Here is a 20,904-nt window from a genome sequence, read left to right on the forward strand (position 1 = left end):
ACTGAAGTAAAATGTTTCATAAAGTTCTGTGCTTGGTCCTATCATTTACATCTTCAACAACACTACGATGCACGAAATAGCTGTAGCCAAGCTGAGATCTCGGACCACTAGTTTGCTGAAGACTCAAAACGAACATGAATTTTATTCCGTCGTTTTTACAGTTGATTAATAACACTACGCCGGGGAACAGGGCAAGTAGCTGGCTGTCAATGTCTTGACTTGAACAAAGACAAATCAGGTGCTGTCCTTGTCTCTTCAAAGGACCACGTAACGTGCATCGCATCAATGTAAAGAGGGGATTCCTTACAGAGAAGACAGCGATGTTGAGTACGAAGGATCTACTTGCATTGACGTGTGTCGGGCAAGCGGGAGTACAGAAGAGAGAGAGAGAGATGGGGCAGTTTATATATTGGGCGTTAATGAGTTAGGACAGTATGGAATATGAGATAACCTAAACTTGGTGTGCCGAGTCGTATCGGACTGGTGGGCCAAGTTTGGACGGATGGGCGGGTTGGTGGAACTGCTGACTCGGGGCTGCTGAGTCTGCGTGACGTCTTGGTGTGTGACGTCGGGGCGCGACGTTGTAGGAGTGACGTCACGGAGTGATGTCATATCCGCCATCAAGTGGTGGTGGCTGCCGCGGGGCATTACATCGATTCCGCTAGTGGTTGGTGAGGCCAGCAAAATCCTCTCTCCAGTAGTCTGAAATCTTGGAGTGCATCTACATCTTACTACTTCACAATTTAACAGCAGATCTTAATATTTCCATAACCTGATCAACCTAGCTAAGAGAAAACTCCTCCTGATTTTGATAAAAATTAAATACGTATTGGCTTGAAATCCGCATTCCAATATTCATTCCACAACATTATGTTATTATTAATATTATTACAAAACTCGTTTTATGGTAAAAGGTTTTTCGCAACCACCAGGCGTCGATCATATTTAAAATTGTACTAGAGTCATGCTCTTCTTCACCGTCAATGCATACTGCTGACTTAGGATTCTACTATCCATTTCCGCAACTCAAATCTTGAACTTCAAAAATTTTACATAAAAACTGCGTTTGTTCACGATGAATTGTATCCTGATAAGTAGCTTTACAACAGGAGGCCTATTTACGACAATCAGAAGGAAGCATCACACCAGGCCAGCTATATATTGTTCGTTTCTTAATAAAACCAATGTATGGGGTAAGCAAGCCAATGGAAATGGAATAAAACATGAATTCTTTTTCTTCTCTTGTTTTGGCCGACCCAAGTCACTATTAACTCTTTTATTTTTATTTGTATCAACCCTAATGATCTGTAAGATAACCCTAATGACGGTATCCGGTATGACAGTTCTGAGAAAAACAGGACCAGGGCTTTTGCAATCGTCGCTCATCTAATTCTTTCAGAATACCTTAGAACCACTTAGGAGGTCAATTTATTGGAAGGGAAATTTATTTTATGTTATGAATGTGATTTAATTTTTTATCCCATTTTCCTCTTCTATCCCACTTCACTGTGTTTTTGCAATTTTTTCTTTGTTTCATTGTTTAAGGTAGGGTAAAAATTCCCCACTACAACAAAAGGCCGATACTCCCCTTCCTACTGAAAACGCTAAAAATGAGAATGGAAAAAATAAAAATGAAAAATGTGTGGCAACATCTTGTCCTTTATTACTTCTGCTAGTCCAGTGAATTATGCACACAGTTTTTTAAGAGAAATCTGGCAACGCGTGTTTTTTTCTGAAGACCCCTGGGGATTGTGAATGTCGTCCAGTATGTCCACTGGCTTCTACAATCTGAGTCCAATATCGGAAAATGAGGAATTAGGATGAGGAAAATTAAAATATTATATTTTAAAAGGGAGGGATATAGGATTGCCGTGACGTTATTAAAAGAATAAAGTGGGAAGAGACTTACACTATTGAATTTATTGCTCGGTAGAGGGATAGTGGTGTGTTATGACTTGACAATATCGCACCCTCACCTCCTACTGAGCGCAAAGGGCAGTTGGTCCTGACACGTCGGTCTAGCAAATACACGCCATATTCTCTCTTGAATTCAAGCCTTATCGAACTTAATCCTATTGTGCGTCTGTATATTGTCAACCTCTTTGAATATATCACTCGCACTAAATATATCGCTCTTATGACCAACTGTGACAAGGGGGGGAGGAGGGTTTAAAAATGGCTAAAAGAACGTGGCTTAATTTATTATGGAAGTCCCCTTAGACTAACAGATAGCCAGAAAGTGGCAGCTAAAGAAAAAGCAAAAGATCTTTTTATTCGAGCTCTTTTAACAACTGAATAAGCAAAATCTGCCAAAAAATGATAGATTACATATTGGCTGAGGTTTTTCCACTATCTACGGTAGATTCTTTTTTTTAGATGTTGCAAGCTTTTGCAAGCTTTTTTGCATTTTTCAAAAAAAATTAAGCTATGGTTAGCAAAGAATCTGTTGTTTGTAAACCATTTCCCTTCCAATAGAAGATTTGATTTTATAATTTATTCTTTTCAAAATGATTCGATTTTTTATTTGATTTTCTGTGATATTTGTAAACGATTTTATATAAAATTTTCCAAATGATATGCCGAACTCTGCCCTTCATGCAGGAAAAATTAAATTAATATTTCCGGCAGCAGAAAATGCTCCACAAGACTACAACAAGCGGCAAAATTTTTCTTTTCAGAATAAAATAAATACTGACGACAATTCAGTTTTCCAATTTCTATGCGGACCCCGGGCCGTCAAAAATCCTCATAAGTTCAGTGATTTTCTTCTAGTTTTAAGCAAGATTGATTGAATTATTTTGGATTCCGTCCGTGCATCAAACATATTGCGGTGGACGGCCAGACGAGACGGGAAAATTTTCGAAATGATTGTTATTCAATCAGAATCAGTGTTGCAAGAATCCAAAAAACTATTGCAAAACTTTTCTTCTTCATCTACTGAGAAAACTTGCTTTTCAGCCCAGTCAACATTATTCTTATCATCTTGTTTTGGGCGTTTTGAATTTTTGAGCTGCTTTCCTTTCTTGGTTTTTCTGTTTTTCTTCCTTTTAGGATTATCTTCATAATAAAAACAAATTTACATTGATCCTAATATATATTTAACATCATCATCATGCTCCTGAAACTTCATTTACATCATTAGTAAGTTAAAAAAAAGATTATTTTATCTTTTGATTGATTAAAAAAAAATAACTAGTTGAATACGTTTACCAGAACCAGCAACATTAATTTCAAAATCGGCTTGCTCCTCTACCACCATGCCCCACTTGTCCTCCAATCCATTGGTACCTTAATTCCAAATGTATATATATCTTTTTAAATAACAATGTTAAATTTTTAATTTAACAATACTTACCTTTCACCTCGGAATTATCATCATTCTCAGTTTCATCCTCAACTCCCTCTTCATCTCCATCACCATCATCCATTCACCCCAATCATCTACGTTCACAGTTGATATTTATAAACCTTCTAATATTAGCTGTTACTTTACTTTACCTAAACAATTGCAAGTGTTCCAGTGGTAAACACTCCCGCAACTAGATAAAAATAAAAAAATAAAAAAAAATATAAATTTAATGTGAATGAATGTGAAGCTTTCCAACTTTTTTTGGTTGGTTTTTAAGTTTGATTTTTTATACTATGTGCACTCAATGAATCCCTTGAAGCCGAGTTCTTCTGGCCATTTGTCCTCTAAATAACATTCCTCGGGGTAGGACATTTTTCCTGAATTTTCACTTATTAGTTCAAACTAAAAATGTTTGCTGGCAGTCAAATTTTTAAACACAGTCAGACTTTCAGACGACATCAGCTGACGTCGATTGCAAAAACCGATTCCCGGCTTTTTTAACCAACGATGGGTAAAAAAGTACTTTAATAAGATGTCACATCAGAAATGCGGAAGTGTTTATTTATCCTTGAACAATGTAGGATTTTAAAGATTTTAGTTCCAATGAAATAAAAAATTAAAATGTAACCTACGACAATCCTTTTTTATTCAGTCAAACGAGGGTATTTAAGGTTATTATATGTATGTCAAAGCGTGGTTACGTAACCGATTGTTGCGACACAGTGAAATAGAAGTGATGTTAATGGGCAGATTTAAGTAATTATAAGATTGTCGGGGGAAAGGCAAAGTAATGATTTAAAATGAAATCTGTAATAATTGTGTCACCTTTTATCATCAATCTTGGTAATTTTTCAGAGCACATGAGATGGAAAAAGTGATGATGAAGGTTGAAGATAATATTTGAGGAAATGGACTTAATATCTTCCATTTTTCGACAAAAAACTTTTTTATAGGTTTTACATGGAGTTAAGTTGTTCTTCAAGTAAAAGATTTGTTTTTTTAGAAACACCTAATAAACTTACAGCCACGACTGTAAGTTTTAAGACTGTTTTAAAGCATGTAAATCTTTGATCATTTAACTTTTCGCCAATATTCTTTTTGCGACAAGACCGAAATTAACGTTAGGCAGAGAACTTTTCGATTTGTTGCTGTTCCAACTTCATTGACAATAAAACAGAGATTTCTGTGCAACACTCTTAGTTAAGTTGCAAAAAATGATAGATTGTTTAAAAATGAAATTGTCAATTTAAACACATTTAAAATAATTAACCATTTTCCCTTTAATGAATACAAAAAAATAAAATAGAACATTAATATTTGATATTTTATGTTAACAAGTTTTGCATTTTTGTGGGACCTGATACCTATTGATGATCTCCAAACTGTGTAGTATATGTTGCATCAAGAGGGTTTTACTAGGTCTTGCAACAGCGATCATGCTCACATTAGGAATCTAGGTGGGCAAATGAAAGTTTAAGTTTTTTTATAGGCAACCTGTCTTGCTACTAGAGAGTACATAGGTCCTCCTGTCTCTCCGCTAATGTAGTTGCCCTTTCTTGTTCATGTGCATCTTTTTAGGCGCTTATTCTTACAGCAATGACGGATGCAATGAGGTCTTCCAAGCTAGATAATGTGTTAAACTTATAAGATATGTCGTACACAATTCTCATCACTTTATCTCATGATTACCATCATCACAACTCAAAAGTGTTGACATTGTCCATAGGAAAAGGGTACGATTGGAAAGAAAGCCAAGGGAGGAAAGAATAGAGTGGGGTTTGGTATGATAGTAAGTTGCTTCGTTTATACTCATGTCTTCGTAAGTTACGTTTAATATAAATAGCCGCTTTTATATTTTATTTATGGGGTGCAAAAAAAGGAAATATTTTGTTTTCTAAGGAGAAAGAATAAAAGCTTAACCAAAACCAAAACAGAGTAGAAATCGTCTTAATAAAGATGAAATTTTCCGTCGTTGCGAAATAAAGCCGAAATAATAGTAGTTATTCAGTTTTCAAATTACCAAGATACAGCAAAGTATTGTAATGCTTATGAAGATGTTGCTTTTGGCCATGTTTTGATGTCCAATGATTTTGGTGAAAAGTTTTTTGGCAAATGCTGTAGCAATTCTGCCAAATTGTATGAGTAACAAGTAGAAAATGGATTATCCAATAACTTAAATTTATTACTGTTTCCTCGATGTTCATTATTATATGGTTTTCCTTTCTACTTATTATTATTGTGTTTCCAGAGTGGAAATGTTTCCGATCCACACACTAAAAATGCAGTACCAGTGCTTGCGTTGCTTCCGGCATTTCCACCAGATGTTTCAACTGAATCCCAGTGTTTTTATTTTATAGCTTTCTTATGAAGTTTTCCTTGTATGATACTCTGAATCTCTATTTTAGGAATGGCTGTTGGGAACGCTCTTGTATCTTCAAAATCTATTTTTTCCTTGCGGAGTTGAAAATTCTGACGTTGCATTGCTTCCGGCATTACCACTAGATGTTTCAGCTGAATCTCTTGGTATTTGTTTGGTAGCTTTCTTATGAATTTTTCCTTGTACGATACTCTGAATCTCTCTATTTTAGGAATGGCTGAAGCAGCCACAGTGTCTGTTGAAACTTCTCACCAAGTTGCATTACCTTCATCTTGTCCTTTTGTTGTCGCTGCTGTTCCTGATGGTTAGTCTTTTCTAGATTCCTTTTAATTTCACGATAGTAATTCTTGTTATCTGTGAAGGTACAAAGAGAAAGGCCAAAGCTGCTTCTGGAACCAAAAACGTTACTTAATAAGTGTTCCCACCTAACGCAGGAAAGTTCGTAAGAAAAAAAAACACACACATTGCTGATTATGGAAATAGGCCACTTCCAAATTCAGGTTTTACTTGACGTCTTTCATTGGCTATTTATCGTGGGAGACGAACCGTGAAATATGTCCCGACGTTATAGACTTCGATTGGAGCCGCCTATTGTGCCAGATATACCCCAAACAAGAACAATCGTTCAAGTTTATTCCCGATTTAGTTATCGAAAAAAAAGGACAATTATTATTTCGTATCAAGGCTATTCAATTCTGTAGGTATTTTTTTTAGATTTCAGCTTTGCTAGGAAGGAATTGAGCTGATTTGAAATCTCTCGTGTCTGTGGGCCTGCTACTACCAGACCCTTTTTAAAGTCGTCGAAACAAATTGTCCCGTCAGCCGAAAAAGGGTTACACATGTATGTTAAAAGATACTTGATGCTTTTGATAGATGCGCACTACTCGAGGTTTATGTGCGAGTTGAATTTCAAAGATAGGTAAGGATTGTCACCCTTTCACCCGATACATCTGTTTTTTTCTCTTTAAGGGATGTGTTGGTCCAGTGTTTCTTGTGCGATACGTAGGAAACCCGTTGTTGCTCATGAGAGTATCAGCGTATGGAAAGGATTTGGTACATTAGCCATGATCTATGTAAGGGGATTTGTCATTGACTTATTTCCCACACGCTACATGAATCATTTTAGACATGATGATTTTATGAAGTCTTGGATGCGTTTCCTTATCAGGAAATTCTGCACAACTAGATCGGTCTATGTCAGCTAATGTTGTTGTAATTTCGTGTTTGTCGATCCAGATGAGCATATGAAAGTGAGGGAGTCCACGCTTCTGAAATTCGATAACATGGATGCTTGCAGTAACTCCGCCCAAACTTTTTGACGTTTTTTAAAATGGACGAATCCTTCTATCAACGCATTCTTCTTTAAGTTAAAACTCTTGCTACGACATCAGGTCTATCCAAAGCTGAGTGGTAGGAAGGGATGCTGTTTGTGATTTCTGGCCAATTCGGAATGCAGGCGAATTTAAAAAAATAGGTCGGTTTTCCGAATTTCCCTCAGATTGCCATTGCGTCACAATATTCTTTCCTCATTGTCCTAGAACTACTATGAAACTTGATGGCTGAATGAAAGTCGTTCCTACTGTAAGATTTTCTCTTTCCGCTCTGTTGTTCAAATAGTCCATCGGACTGTTGTACGTTCCACGTCTCCTGCTTGCGCTTTGATCTTCGGGATCAAATATTTTTTCTTCGAAATCTAATTCTGTATCCTCAGCCTCCTCTGCTGCAGTTTCACCACCTGGTTCCTTGTCATTGGATACTGCATCTGGATCTTCTTCTTAGTCTTCTTCTTCTTCCCTTCGTTCATCATTAGTTGTGTAAGTATGTTTGGGTTCCATCCGCTGTCAACGTTTGGAAAGAGCACGTCGTCATAGAAATGCACATGAATTTGTGTATTTAACTTGTGGCTGTCTCCATAATCTGGACAGGCTTCAGTCTGGATTCATTCTCTCTCCCATCGAGCTCGATTGATGTGATTTTTATGCACGTGGTAAATATTTTTTCACATTCATGTGTTGCATTGGTTACATATTCCCTTTCTTTCCCTAACAGGTCTAGACTGCCTGTGCTATATGTCTGTACTTGTGTGTTTGTAAATTAAGCCACCCAATAGGCTCTCTTGCTTGTCAGGTAATTTATACTTTTCAGTCCCTTTCCTATCGATTCTTAGTCATGTGCCTTACTTCTCAGGTACCGCACACATTGTCACATGCTCTCTTCTGATAATCTCATTCTGATCCTGTACATGTCTTTTTATCGTTCACCATTCATCCATCATCTTAGCAAATAAACCTCTGAAGGAAGAAAGAACGAGTTGTCCAACAATCTACTTGCTGGTTCCAAATTCAGAGGGAACATTTGGTCCTTCGAACCGGAGACCACCTCCATGTGTTTACAGCCACTTCCAGCCGTAAAGATCGTCCCACATTCGTGTGAAAATGATCGTTGATGATAATTTTATTATTTATTTATTTATTTATTACTTCTTCAGTATTCAAATTTTTTGATTTATTTAGAAAATTGCTTTTAAAATTGCTTGGTTAACAGTTTGCTTTGTAAGCCGTTGATGGCACAGCAGTAGCTTGTTAATAGAATATTAATAAAATTAGTTTCAATTACACATTCGTTAGTTTTTTGCGATATAGCTATAACATATTACCAATTATATTTTCAACAGCATTCCTTTTTGCTTTATTTGTTCTTCAATTAGAACTGCACGCTATTGAGACTCTATAGCCGTAGCAAACTACATCTATGGGCCATGTCTTTCGATTTATCTGAAACGGTTTGCATCACAAAAGTCATATATGTTATTGTTCGATAGCCACAAAATAGCTCATGGTGCTCTCTGAATCGTCCCGTCATTGATCTTACGTAAAAAACTTGTCGGTCATTACCTCACTCATCTTCCTTGCTGCAAAAAGAGATGTGTAACGTGAAATGCAGTTTTTCCGAATAAAAAAAATTTCGATTTTTCGTTTAAGAAAGTTTCAAACAAATTGATAAGTAGTAAAAACACTAAGAAGATGCGCGAAGGCTGAGAACTTTGCTTAGTCTAGTCACTTAGAGCAAAACTGTGGATGCTTACGATAAAAAAGCTGTTGGGAAAGCAGTTATACCTCCTTTTCACCCTCTTGAGTACATAGCAACGCCTCAATCTTCCAGTGTGTCGTGCTCTTGCATTTCAGGACATTTAACTTTTTAATGGTTTTTACTTCACGGGCGCTTCCACAAATTCGTTCCTTTAGTGCTGATGGATGTTGTCTGGTTTTAGAAGAAACCATTAGAGAAAGACGCAGTCGAATAGAGTGTTCCCAGAAAACCCATCCATGCTTGTGAGCTCCATCATTTCTTCGAAGAATAAACATGGCTCTGATCACATCCAAAATATTCAAAAGCTCCTCTTGATCAACTTCGCTTTGAAAAACAAACATTCAGTATCACCCTTGTCGTCATAATCCCCTTTAACGTCTCTTTCGAATATGACGTCCGCGTTAGTGAAGAACTATAAAAAAAAACTTGACGAAGCTTGGAAATCTTGAAAACATGCGCAGGATGAGAATTACGTTTGGTCCGATAACTGAGAGCAAATCTGCGCAAGATTTGTACTGCAAATCCTGAGGTTGCGGTTCATTTTAATCGTCACCTTCAATTTCTTTAGGACCAGGTTGATTTTCTTCATCCAAAATTTGCGCTTCCTGTCCGTCGCCTTTATTCATCGTTGCAGTATTATCTCTTCATCTCTCTGTAGTGGTTGTTGTAAGGTTGTTGTTGTTGTTGATGGGCAAACCATCATCACTGCTGGTGGGGAAGAGCAAAGGATAAGTCGTCGGGATGGTACATCGGTTTCTGGAGATTGACCTGGATGAATCTTCTTCCGCTGTTTGGAATGAAACGATAGCCTCGGATTTCCCTATCTACGGAGGGCTCTCTATTAGAGCTTTTTAGATATATTCTTCTTTCAAAACTTGACCATAATCTTGTAAATGGCAGCATAAGGATCTCGTAAAATTGCGTCCAAATCTTTCACATCCCAACAGCACTGTTTGCTTCTATATAAGCTCTATAATCATTGGCCTATGCCGCATCCACAAAGTAAATTTCCGCATACTTTGGATTCTCTGTATCATCAACGGGAGTCGTGTTGAAATACCCTTGGTCATGGGTTCTAAAGAAATTGGGCCAGCGACCAGGTTGTTGAAATTATGGCTTCCATCGTAGCAAAAATATTAGCGCTGCTATAGTTATTGCGGATTTTTTACTTGAAGCTATTTACTTTTGGATGGTAATTCTGCAGTAGTTTTGGCTGAGATTCAGGGCATTCTTTCAGAGGAGGATAAATTACTCAATCCTTTTTTAAACAATGATTTAACTTCTTTTCTGGCAATCTTTCTCCTTTTTAATGTTTGGCACCGCATTGTTGCAAATCAATTTCAATATCTCCGCAGTAGTGGATTGGAACATTGGCTTCACAATCTTCTTGCAAGCTGACTGATGAGTCCTTGGAACACCGGTTACATTCCTCCACTATATTTTCTGGATGTTCTTCATCTTTTTCAAGTAGGGGTCATCTAAGCATGTTAAAATACACCCATAGCTTGTATCAGCTCTTGATTTTCCTCTCGTTCTTCAAGGAGTTCTCCTAGAGCTCTGTTCTTGTCACTTGTCTTACCTCACATAATTTACGACGATTTGCATCGACGATCGTACACGCACTACTGTCACTCGCAGTCTCCCGAGTCTCTACGCGTCGACCAGCTACAACGAGTCAACAGTCGACGTATAGAGAGGACTTACAGTTTAGTAAGAGAACATCGTAGTCTGGAGTTTAACGTTTCATTTTTTAATTGTCTATTTGATAAATTTAAATTTAGTTAATTTTACGGCATGTCATTAACGAAAAGAACGTAAGTGGCTATTCCAAACCACTTTCAGTATCTCCTACCAAATAAACCGGGACTTAAATAAGGTAATTGAGTTGATAAAAACAACAGAAAATAAAGAGAAAGAACTTTTCGTTTCATGCCACACTGATATTTTTCTACGTACTCCCACAGAGTCACTTGATCGCTCACAAACCTGCAAGGTATACAGAACTCAGTAAATTCCACAGAATATTGACTTAAAAAGTTTAAGCTTCCGCGATAATTGCAATAGAAACTGGTTTGTGGTTGAATGAACCCAAGAGCAACATTCCGTATTGCAACAACATTATATATTCAAGTTTGTCATCGCCGAGAATTCCTTTAAAAAGTGGATAAAGAAAATAACACATGATGGTTGAGCTTCACATAAGTTTTGAAATTTCTGCAGGTTGAAAGTTTCCCTACATAACGATCATAACCATATGGGAGGCACATATTGAAATGTTCTATTCGAGGGCAGCTTCAGCAATTTGAGCAACACAAGAGTTTGCTTACACCCGGAACAAAAATATTCATTGAAGTCTACGTCCAAATGCTCCTTCAACTGCTGTGTGCTTAGGATAAATTAAGCGTGACACCATTGGGAATTCATTTTCTAGAACGGGCTTAAATCACTTGGATCTTTTAAGTGGTCATCGGCAGAGCATTGGCACAATACATCAAAATAACAGATTTCGTTCTCTTTTGAGCATTTACGTGCTCAATTGGATGTGCCATATCTCCCTTCTGAATACAAAGATCGCATGACCAATAACCGCCTGTAGCCAGAATGACTCTTGGTACGTTCCGAATACGATCTCATCAGACCGTCCGCTATTATGCAGCAGAGTGAAGCAGCAAAACACTGTCCATTAGTGCATACAATGTCACAATTTGAGGGCAAAAAATTTAAAAATTCAAAGACAAGTTTACTTAAAAAGCTAGAACCATCATTGGGCTCCCCCCCCTCAACATATAATCCAATAACAAATACAGAAAAAATTGCCAATCAGAATTCTAGATGTAACGTTGGATGAACGGAATATATTCGTCCAAGAGTGAGTGTAATGGAAGCAGCATTTTTATCCTCGTTCAGTGTTGCCTCGTCGATGTTTAAATCTATTTCACAATATGCGTGGAACGCCAGCTGCATCAACCATTTCTTCCTCATCGATGAATTCATCTCATAGCATATCCTTCATCTCACACGTTGTATTTTAAAGTAAAAAAAATTCATTTACAAAATACAATGAATATATAAAAAAAATACTAAATGAGTTTTACAATATGTTAATGAGGATTTTGTCACGAACTGGTAGCGCGGGTTTCACGTTGGTGTGGCCGATCAGTGGTGTAGTTTCACGAAGCTGGCTCTGTGTTTGCACGAGCCCAGACTCCCCAAAAGTACATGCACTGCCGTCACTGCAACACAAAAACAGACTACAGTGCCCAACACCATACCAACAGACAGACCTACACTCCAGACAGGGTCAGACCGAATTCTCTCTTAAGTCTACTTGGGGGCATCTTATATCTAGGGGGAAACAAGGTGACTTAAAGTCATCATCGTCATGTCATACAGTTGTCCCCTCAACGCCATTTCGCCAGAATTACCCATACGATGTACGTTTGTGCTACATATTATACGTATATATATTGTACGTGACAATATTATAAGCCACTTTAAGTTTTCCCAATATATAAACAGGTATTTATTAGGGTATATCAACTCTTTTCCTGTAGCCACTTGTCACGAAACATTATAAAAAGAGACAATATCCAGAAAATCGTACGGAAAAGAGATAATTGGAAAATTAAGAATATTTTGGAGAAAAAGCCCTTCAGTTTGCCAAAAAACTAAATTCTCAATTTTCTCCGAAGATTAACTTGGTAAAACAGTGGGCAACTCTTGGGGTATTAATCTAAAGGATATTCGAATTTGGATGGGGGCTTTTGCTATGACAGTACCCACCAAAGTTTGGAATCACGACGAGTGTTTCCGTGATTTTCATGCGGGGGCTTACGGGCCAAAGTGTTCCCTTAAACTTAAAAAATCCTCTTGTGAAAGAAATAACAATAATCCTTTACAATTATTATTGAATGCCTTCTCATTTGAATAGTGGTAAGGGCTTGTAGCCTTTGATGTAACGTTCTGCCTCATCCACTACCACTTCTTCCTGTGAAAAATCAACCAAAAGACTCATTCTCTGAATTAATTAATAAAAAAGAGTTTTTTTTTATTAAAAAATTAATTTTATCAAGTGAACATAGATTTACTTCTTCTTTTTTGGAGTATCCTTTGATGAGTCACCTTCCTATTCGTCCTTTTCCTAGTCGTCTACCTATTCGGCCTTTCTTTCTTGGCTTCTTCTATTTCGAACGTAGTGTTCTAAAGTTATTTTTTGGTCTCAAAAATAATTTTCTTTGAAAAGCACAATTTTACACACAGTGTACACAAGTTTTGATCACACATCTATCATTCAACTGAGAAGGCATTTCATTAGACAGCACAACTCGTAGGGCACATTGCCAAAGGTTTTAAAGTGCGTCTAAGGAGATTGAAAGTGATTGAAAGGCATTTCGAGTTCCATTCGACTATCGACATCTTAGAGAGTAGCATATATTCGAAAGAAATACTATATTTTGTAAACTGCAACAGTCAGCAGCACCGTTGTAATATTGAATTCAGTAGAAGAATCTAACTCCGTAGCAGAATCAAACTCCGTAGAAGAATCAAACTCCGTAGCAGAATCAAACTCCGTAGAAGAATCTAACTCTGAAGCACAGTCAAACTCCGTCGTGAATCAAGACGATGTTGAAGGACTCAATCTGGACTTAATCACTGGCAATGTCCTTGAAGAATCAAATGGGTGATTTTATGGCCTTTTATGATTTTTATATCGCAAGTCAATTATCTCGAAGTGCCCATCAAATACACATCAAATACATCTCGAAGTGCACGCGTCAAATTGATAAATAAATTTTGTTCATTGAATTGACTGAAGTGATTTCACATAATGGAAAACTGGATTAATTATTGCATGCATGTACTTCAAGGTAAATAGTCCGTATGTGTATTATAGTATATCCGTTTTGGTTAATATTGAAAATTTAAAACTATTTCGTTCCAGGTGTTGTTTGGAAACATTTATTTCAAAAAAATACTTCAGCCTGGATGCACTAAACGACGTGATAACATAAAAATTTTCACTGCTGCACTTGAAAAAAAAACAAGCTAAGTTTTCTGAATGTTTGCGGAAGCGTGAGCATTATTAATTTTGAAATGTCAGCAGCCCAGGTTTGTGCATTTATTAGATATTTGTCTGTAGCTATTTTAAATTGTTGATCTTCTTATGAGCCCCAAACACTATAATAAATATATTCTTCTGTATTCTGAAATAATTTACAAATATTCCTTAGAGTGTTTTTTCACTCTATATCCTACAGAATCCGTCCGTCTAAAAATGTATTTTTTATTCATCTTCCTACAATCGTACGAAAAAATGGTTAAAAAATAATTAGGAAATTAAGGCTCCCTCTTTATAAATAAATTAAAAAATCCTCAACTCACATTAGCCTTTAAACGTCAATATTACGTCTTGATTAAACAGTTTGACGGCAATTATTATAAAGATTACGTTAACATACGATCCTCATGGTAAATATACGCGGCATGCTGTTTGAATGTTGATATCGCATCGCACAGTAACCTCTTAGATTGTCACCTAATCAACTTAACTGATTGTGCCAATGTAAACGGCGCTTTATTTTAAGTCAAATCATTTGTTATTGTTAATAATTAAGCAAATTACGGCCACACACACGGAAATATAATTTTTGTATTATTTGTCGATCAAAATAATCCATCCTTGTTGTAAAAGATTATGTAACTGAATTATTTGATAACCATGACTATGTTCAGGTGATTGAGCCTTGTGTTCCTTCATCAAGTCGCTTACTTAAGGTAGACGATTTTCTTTACTATTATCCTTTAGAAAACTTGGAATCAGTAGGAATTGCGATAATCAGACTAAAGTATGGCGTCTTTGACAAATATTTTCTTTCTTTGCATTTTTTCATGAGCCTCATGTTATAGTAAAAGAATTAATTAGTATGCAGTATAATAATTGATAATACTGCTTTATTTCTATATAAATGCAGAGATGTATTTATCAGAAATTAGATTAACTATTATGACAAAAAATATATTGTCCTATAATTTGCTGTAAATGTAACCGTTTCTTTCAATATTAGATAGGAATGATTCTCTGAAAGCTGGTCTGTTATATAAAACCTAGAATTTAATCACTTAAAAATAAAAGGGATATATTGGCCCACTTTGATGGAGAAAAAGGACCACTTTTAGAGTTTTAAAAAGTGGACCTATTTCGTAGGGTCCTATTTAGTCCGATTCTATTTGCCGGGCCTATTTCGTCGGAGCCTATTTTGACCGGCGCTTTTTCTCCAGGTACCGCACTATATATAGCATTACATGTATTTGAATTAACTATGTAATAATTTACATGTAAAAAACAACATGTAATTTTTTAATTGGGGTTTGATCTTATTTATTCTGTAGTTAATAAAGGAATGTAAATTTCACCCTAATTCACTCGAAGTTTGTTTCCCATATCTTACACCAATTGATGCCTCACAAAAACAAAAGTTTCGATGAAAGATTTCTAAATGCCGAAAGTAAACTTTCGCTGAAAACTAAAAAGTTCAAAAGAAGCATATTTTCAGTCTATATGGGATCTTTTGCCATAAGTTTTGCAGAACAAGCCTAGTTTACGCCAGGTTTCAAGCATATAATAAACATTATGCAAAGCATAATCCTTTGACCAAAAATCGAACCTTCGCCCTTTTGATGGTCAAAGGATTTTGTTTTGGATGTTAATGAAACTTATGATTTTTTTCCACTTTCTAAATTGCCCAATGCAATCAACCGAGATCACGAACGTAATTTCTCCCAAAAAGGAACGAAAATTTGTCTTCATATAAAATGATGGCTTCATCTGTGGAGGGGGGGGGGCTCTCTTTCAATCAGGAATCGGAATCGCTATACACGTCAACCCTTCCATATGTGTTTTTTTTTGTTGTTGAAAGTTGTGCTAAAAACGAAAAAAGGAGCCGATGGGACTAAGAACAAGTTCTTTATGGTTGGTCTATGGTGGTAACTATAGCATTAAGGCAGGTTCACGCAATTTGAGGACAGTGGTTTGCTGTGAGTATGTAAACGCTATCTTTACAAATGCTGTACCCAGTTATTTAAAAAAATTCTCATGATCATCGTGACTCACCACATGTCTGCCATCCATTGCTCTTTCAATCAAATGAATAGTTAAAAGCTAAGAGAATACTGATGGAAGATTGGTTTTGGTTCTTTCAATTTCAGAACTGACATAACAAAAAAAATAATTGTTTTTTTTTAATCTATTTGTATTAGGAGTAAGTAACAAGGAATCTTGAGGTATTGGCGAAGAGAAGTCAGAGAGAAAAGGCGAAATGAAGCCAGTCTCTCTGGTGTGATGAGACCAGGGTTACCCATTCCTCCGCGGTCTCCAGATGTTTCTTTTTCGTCGGAGTTTCCCCTATCGATTATTTGCTTTAATTAGTGCAAGCACTTCTTGAAATCAGAGTCAAGGCTCGGGTTGCAGGTATTGAGCACAATGATAGATGAGCCATTAAAATGTACTATCATACTTTGTTTTACTTTAAGTGACTTTTACTATCACCTCCCGGAGAGAATGCCATTCACTTCTCTTCTGTTACTTTGGTGGAATGGAGTAGCCGCTATAGTATTCCAATTCCCCTATTAGAGGATTCTGTTGATCTCCTGTCTCCTGCTCTTGTACAGCCAACACCAGCTATTGTTGGTCACGCAGACGAGTCATTCGATTAAGATGAACCAGAATGACAGATTATAAGGACCATACTATGAGAAAGTATGCTAGGTTATAATATAAATTGATCTTTGAATTATTAAGTGTTTGCTTATTTACAGAGAAGAAAAGACTTTATTTTATGTGCTGGATCATTCGTACCACATCAATCGGACCAGCATAATTTCCGGATATGGAGGTGCAACAGGCATGCAAAGCACCGCTTTTGTCGTGGTGTCGTCTTCCAAGTGATGGGAGCGGCATCGTATAGTATTCAATTTCCTCACACTTGCCCAGCTAACTTAGATGCTGAGGGGGGTTTCTTTCCTGACTAAAATTAAATATGTTTTACCTAACACGTTAACATAAAAATCAAATTTCCAAAACAAAGAGATAGATTTAGTTCTAACCAAGAAAACTGTTCAAGGGAGTTTGGGCTGAAAATCTATACCGTCACGTGAACGACCGCACGTGGTAAGACATTGGGTGGAGTGCTTTTCTCACGCTCTATAAATATTAAATCCCAGTGTTTTTTTTATAAAATATAAATTACATTCATTCCTAAAAGTAACACGCCCAAAAATAATATTTAAATTCGAAACTCACGATTTTTAGAGCAGTGTATTCGGGTCTATTTTTCGTTTCATGGTAACTAAAAAAACAAAACACACACGCTTCCCTTTATACACGTATTATTGTCACTTGCATAAAAATATGAAAAGAACCCAAGAAAGTCCGTAAACGTTGTATAGAAAATTTATACAGCTTACTTCTTCTAATTCAAAGGAGACAATATGAAGCAAAAAGAAATTCGTCAAAAATCGTAGATCAGATTACAGCGGAATTAAGATCGGTGGTTCGAAAATGATAAAACTAAAACGTTGTTGAGTTTGTTTTTTTTTCCTTTTTAAAATCCTAAATTAAGATCAATAATGCACCTTGGTTCCTTTTTCTGTACTTTTAATGGCCTGCTTATTTTTCATAACTCGAATTCTGTCACCAAATTGGCAGAGCAAACACTCACCATCTTTGCTAACCAAAAAATTAAGGAAGTCTGTAACACAAAAATATGGGGTATCTAGTGGTGACCGCTAGATGGACAGAGCATAAGAAAAGGGAACAAATAACTTTTTTTTTGTTAAATGGATTACCATAAAAAAAAGGTTTTCAATTTTAATACAATTTATAACTAAAATTTTTTTTAGCTAAACCTCTTGGGGGGAATCAATCTTATCAGATTACGAATTTGTTAATAATTTTAAATTTTGCATACCCTTTCTTAGAGATTACCCTTTAATAGATTAAGAGTATTTGGAAGGAGAGAATGAGTCGAACTATCATTATAATTATTGTGACTTCAGTGACTTCAGTTCTGATTCTAATAAATCTGATTCCGACAGCTCAGTGTAAGCAAACACCTCTGAGGATTTATCAGAAACATCAATGGATAAAAAACAAGGTAATAAACAATCATTTTAATGCCTTATGACTACTGCGACTTGAGTTCTGATTCTGATAAATCTGTATCAGACTTGAATAGCTCAGTTTAAACACCTCTCATGACCTATCGGAAACAGAGCTGGAGAAACAAAACAAGGTAATCAAAAGTTTTAATACCTTTTTATAGTGTTGGTGGAAAAAAAAATGTTTATCATTTCAGACGATGTACCAAAAGAAATCTCTGAAGATGTTCAAAGGGAAGCTGAATTGGAAGTCGTAGATGATGAAAAATTATAAACTCTCGCAAAGTCTCGAAAACTCTGGAAAAGTTTCAAACTTTACATTAATTTCAAAATAAGTGAAAGTTGAAGAAATGGAAGGAAGTGAATTGGAGAATTGGAGAATCTTTGTGAAAAGTAAGTTGATTACAAACAAAACTTCCCAGAAAAGAGTGCATAATTTTTTTAATTTTTTCAGATGTGGTTTGAAGCAGGATTCAACAAATTCTGCTTGTGTTAAATCGAACACTAATCGTAAGTTTAAATCTTATAAAATCAATAAGCTAAAATTAAACCTAGTCTGTAAACAGTCCCTTCAGATGATACCGAGGAACAGCAAGTATTGGAAGTCATGAATGAAGACGGAGGAAAGCAAGGTAACTTAAAATTCTTTTGCTCTAGATTTCAAGTAATTTCAGTTCAAAATTATTCTTTTCTTTTCTAGATTTACCAGAACTGACTTTGGAAATTGGTGAAGCACTCGATGAATTTGAAAAACTTTATGGTTAGTTTGTAACAACTAATAAAAATTAACACTTCAGTTAATAAACTAAAATAACTAAAAAATTTCACGCCTTCAGATGACAAAATCATTCTGAAACGAAATGTGAAGGAAGACTACAGGATTGAATTTGCGAAAAAAGCCAAACTGGATAGCATGAACGCTACTTTTTCGATCGTCAGTATCAAAACAGTGAAGATGGTGTCTCAGATGTTGGAGAAGGTGGTTTTGATTCTTCGGGCAGTAATGATGGAGAAGATTACGGAGACGATGAAGGATTCGAAGAAAGCAGTCTGTGCAGCAGCTTGTCCCACTGCACGACTGAATCAAAGTCCGAGAACAATGAAGAGTTTCTTTAATTCACTTTGTAGCAGCTTTAAACCCTTTTAAAATTAATGTAAATGCCCTGTTTTTGGTACTGTTCGAACACAACTGATGTAACTCAGAAATAAATCGTCGCTGATAAATTGAATTCACTTGGTTAGTCACTTCATCCATTTAGTTTATGAGTCAGTCATTCTTTTCGATGCAGCTAGCTCATTTTTAAGTATTTTATATAGAATATTATAACATATTGTTTCCAATAAGTGGAATCTAATTAAAAATTCAATAGTGCGGAATTAATTTTATCCTTGGAACTCTCATGACTGTTCTTTAACAGGTAAAGAAAAATGTAAGAGCTAAGATCACAATTTTGTAAAACTCAATTATTAACGCAGATGATTCTGATGCACCTGAATTGGACAAAGCAGATGATGAACTTGAATTGGAAGAAGCAGATGATAAACCTGCATTTGATGAGGTTAAAGATATTGTTAATTTAATTGCCTTATAAAAATAAATGTGTGAATATTTGAAATAAAGGTTTTTTTTTACATACAGTTGTCAAACATGAAGTTGCTGCCGTAGAAGCGACTCCTCAAATGAAACTTTTGGATCAGGCTGCAAATGCCATTCCTTCTGAACAAAATGAAAATTTGGGAATCAATTCTGATTCTGATGCACCTGAATTGGACGAAGCAGATGATGAACTTGAATTGGAAGAAGCAGATGATAAACCTGCATTTGATGAGGTTAAAGGTATTGTTAATTTAATTGCCTCGATAAAAATAAATGTGTGAATATTTGAAATAAAGGTTTTTTTTTACATACAGTTGTCAAACATAAAGTTGCTGCCGTAGAAGCCACTCCTCAAATGAAACTCTTGGATCAGGCTGCAAATGCCATTCCTTCTGGACAAAATGAAAATTTGGGAATCAATGCTAATTTGAAAGGCAAATTTACCTGAAAGAAAATTTAAAATTAAAAATAATCTATTTTTTGTGCTTACAGAAAAACCTGGAATGGATGAAAAATTTCTTCCAGAAGCTCCTGATCGGGAAAATAATGAAGGTGCAATGAAAGGTAATTTTACCAGTAAGAAAGAAAATGAATATAAATTAATGTATTTTTTTAAAATAAGGGGTTGAAGAAAAATCCAAAAGAAAGAAAACCCTTCAACTTCTGAAAAATTCCAAAAGACAAAGAAAGCAGGAAAAGGCTCAAAACACTGATGGATGGGAGGCGGATTTGTGCGCAGAGTTTCAGGATAATTGCAGCACCGATTCTGAGGAAGAATATGACTAACTTTGTAAAGAATAAGATGAAAAGCCTTAAGCTCAAAGCCATATCATGTAAATGGGTCCCTTTTTTGGCGTTACTTTTGTTTTGATAAAATTCTTTCCTCCTGTGTATGTATTTCTAAATAAAAAATAAATTAAAAAAAAGTCTTAGCCAAGTCGAACAAGCGTGATTCAATAGCCCTTCCCGTCTCGATATGTTTTTTAAAATCTCTTCTTCTTTACTGCCGTGGGAAAAGAGCAAAAGAACTTGATAAAATTAAATAAAATAGTTGGAATAAGTTCCAAGTTTGAATTAAGAAGGTCTTAATTGTCTATATCGGCCAAGTACAACTGTAAGGAGTCCAGTAAGTACGGAGCACTAGCAATTAACCATTAGTTAAATAGATATAATAATAAATAGGAAGTTCTAAAAATATTTATTTCATCTAACAATTTTCGCAAGGGATAGCAGCTATCTCGGATAGCTAGCCGGTTTATTGTTTGAGGTTTGCTTCGAATTAGAGGGGGCTTTGATAATTCAAAGCTCCTTCTAAGCTGCCCTCTCAGCTTGGCG

The 20,904-nt window shown here is 35.9% G+C and overlaps 2 long non-coding RNA genes across 3 annotated transcripts; one reads left to right on the forward strand and one right to left on the reverse strand.

Annotated features, from left to right (window-relative positions):
• Positions 1-17,114: 17,114 nt before the first annotated feature.
• Positions 17,115-20,566, reverse strand: LOC124342511. Its single transcript, XR_006918893.1, has 3 exons — positions 19,882-20,566; positions 19,610-19,788; positions 17,115-19,517 (listed from the first exon to the last, which is right to left on the reverse strand). It is a non-coding gene; the product is annotated as an uncharacterized LOC124342511 (long non-coding RNA).
• Positions 17,850-18,895, forward strand: LOC124342501. 2 transcript variants are annotated; one of them, XR_006918880.1, is made up of 4 exons: positions 17,850-18,365; positions 18,427-18,482; positions 18,539-18,732; positions 18,809-18,895. It is a non-coding gene; the product is annotated as an uncharacterized LOC124342501 (long non-coding RNA). The 2 variants fall into 2 exon arrangements; XR_006918881.1 differs by lacking the exon at positions 18,809-18,895 and having other exon boundaries at positions 18,539-18,604; positions 18,673-18,711.
• Positions 20,567-20,904: the final 338 nt, after the last annotated feature.

This window comes from Daphnia pulicaria, chromosome 6 (genome assembly GCF_021234035.1).
Source record: "Daphnia pulicaria isolate SC F1-1A chromosome 6, SC_F0-13Bv2, whole genome shotgun sequence".
Classification (NCBI taxonomy): domain Eukaryota; kingdom Metazoa; phylum Arthropoda; class Branchiopoda; order Diplostraca; family Daphniidae; genus Daphnia; species Daphnia pulicaria.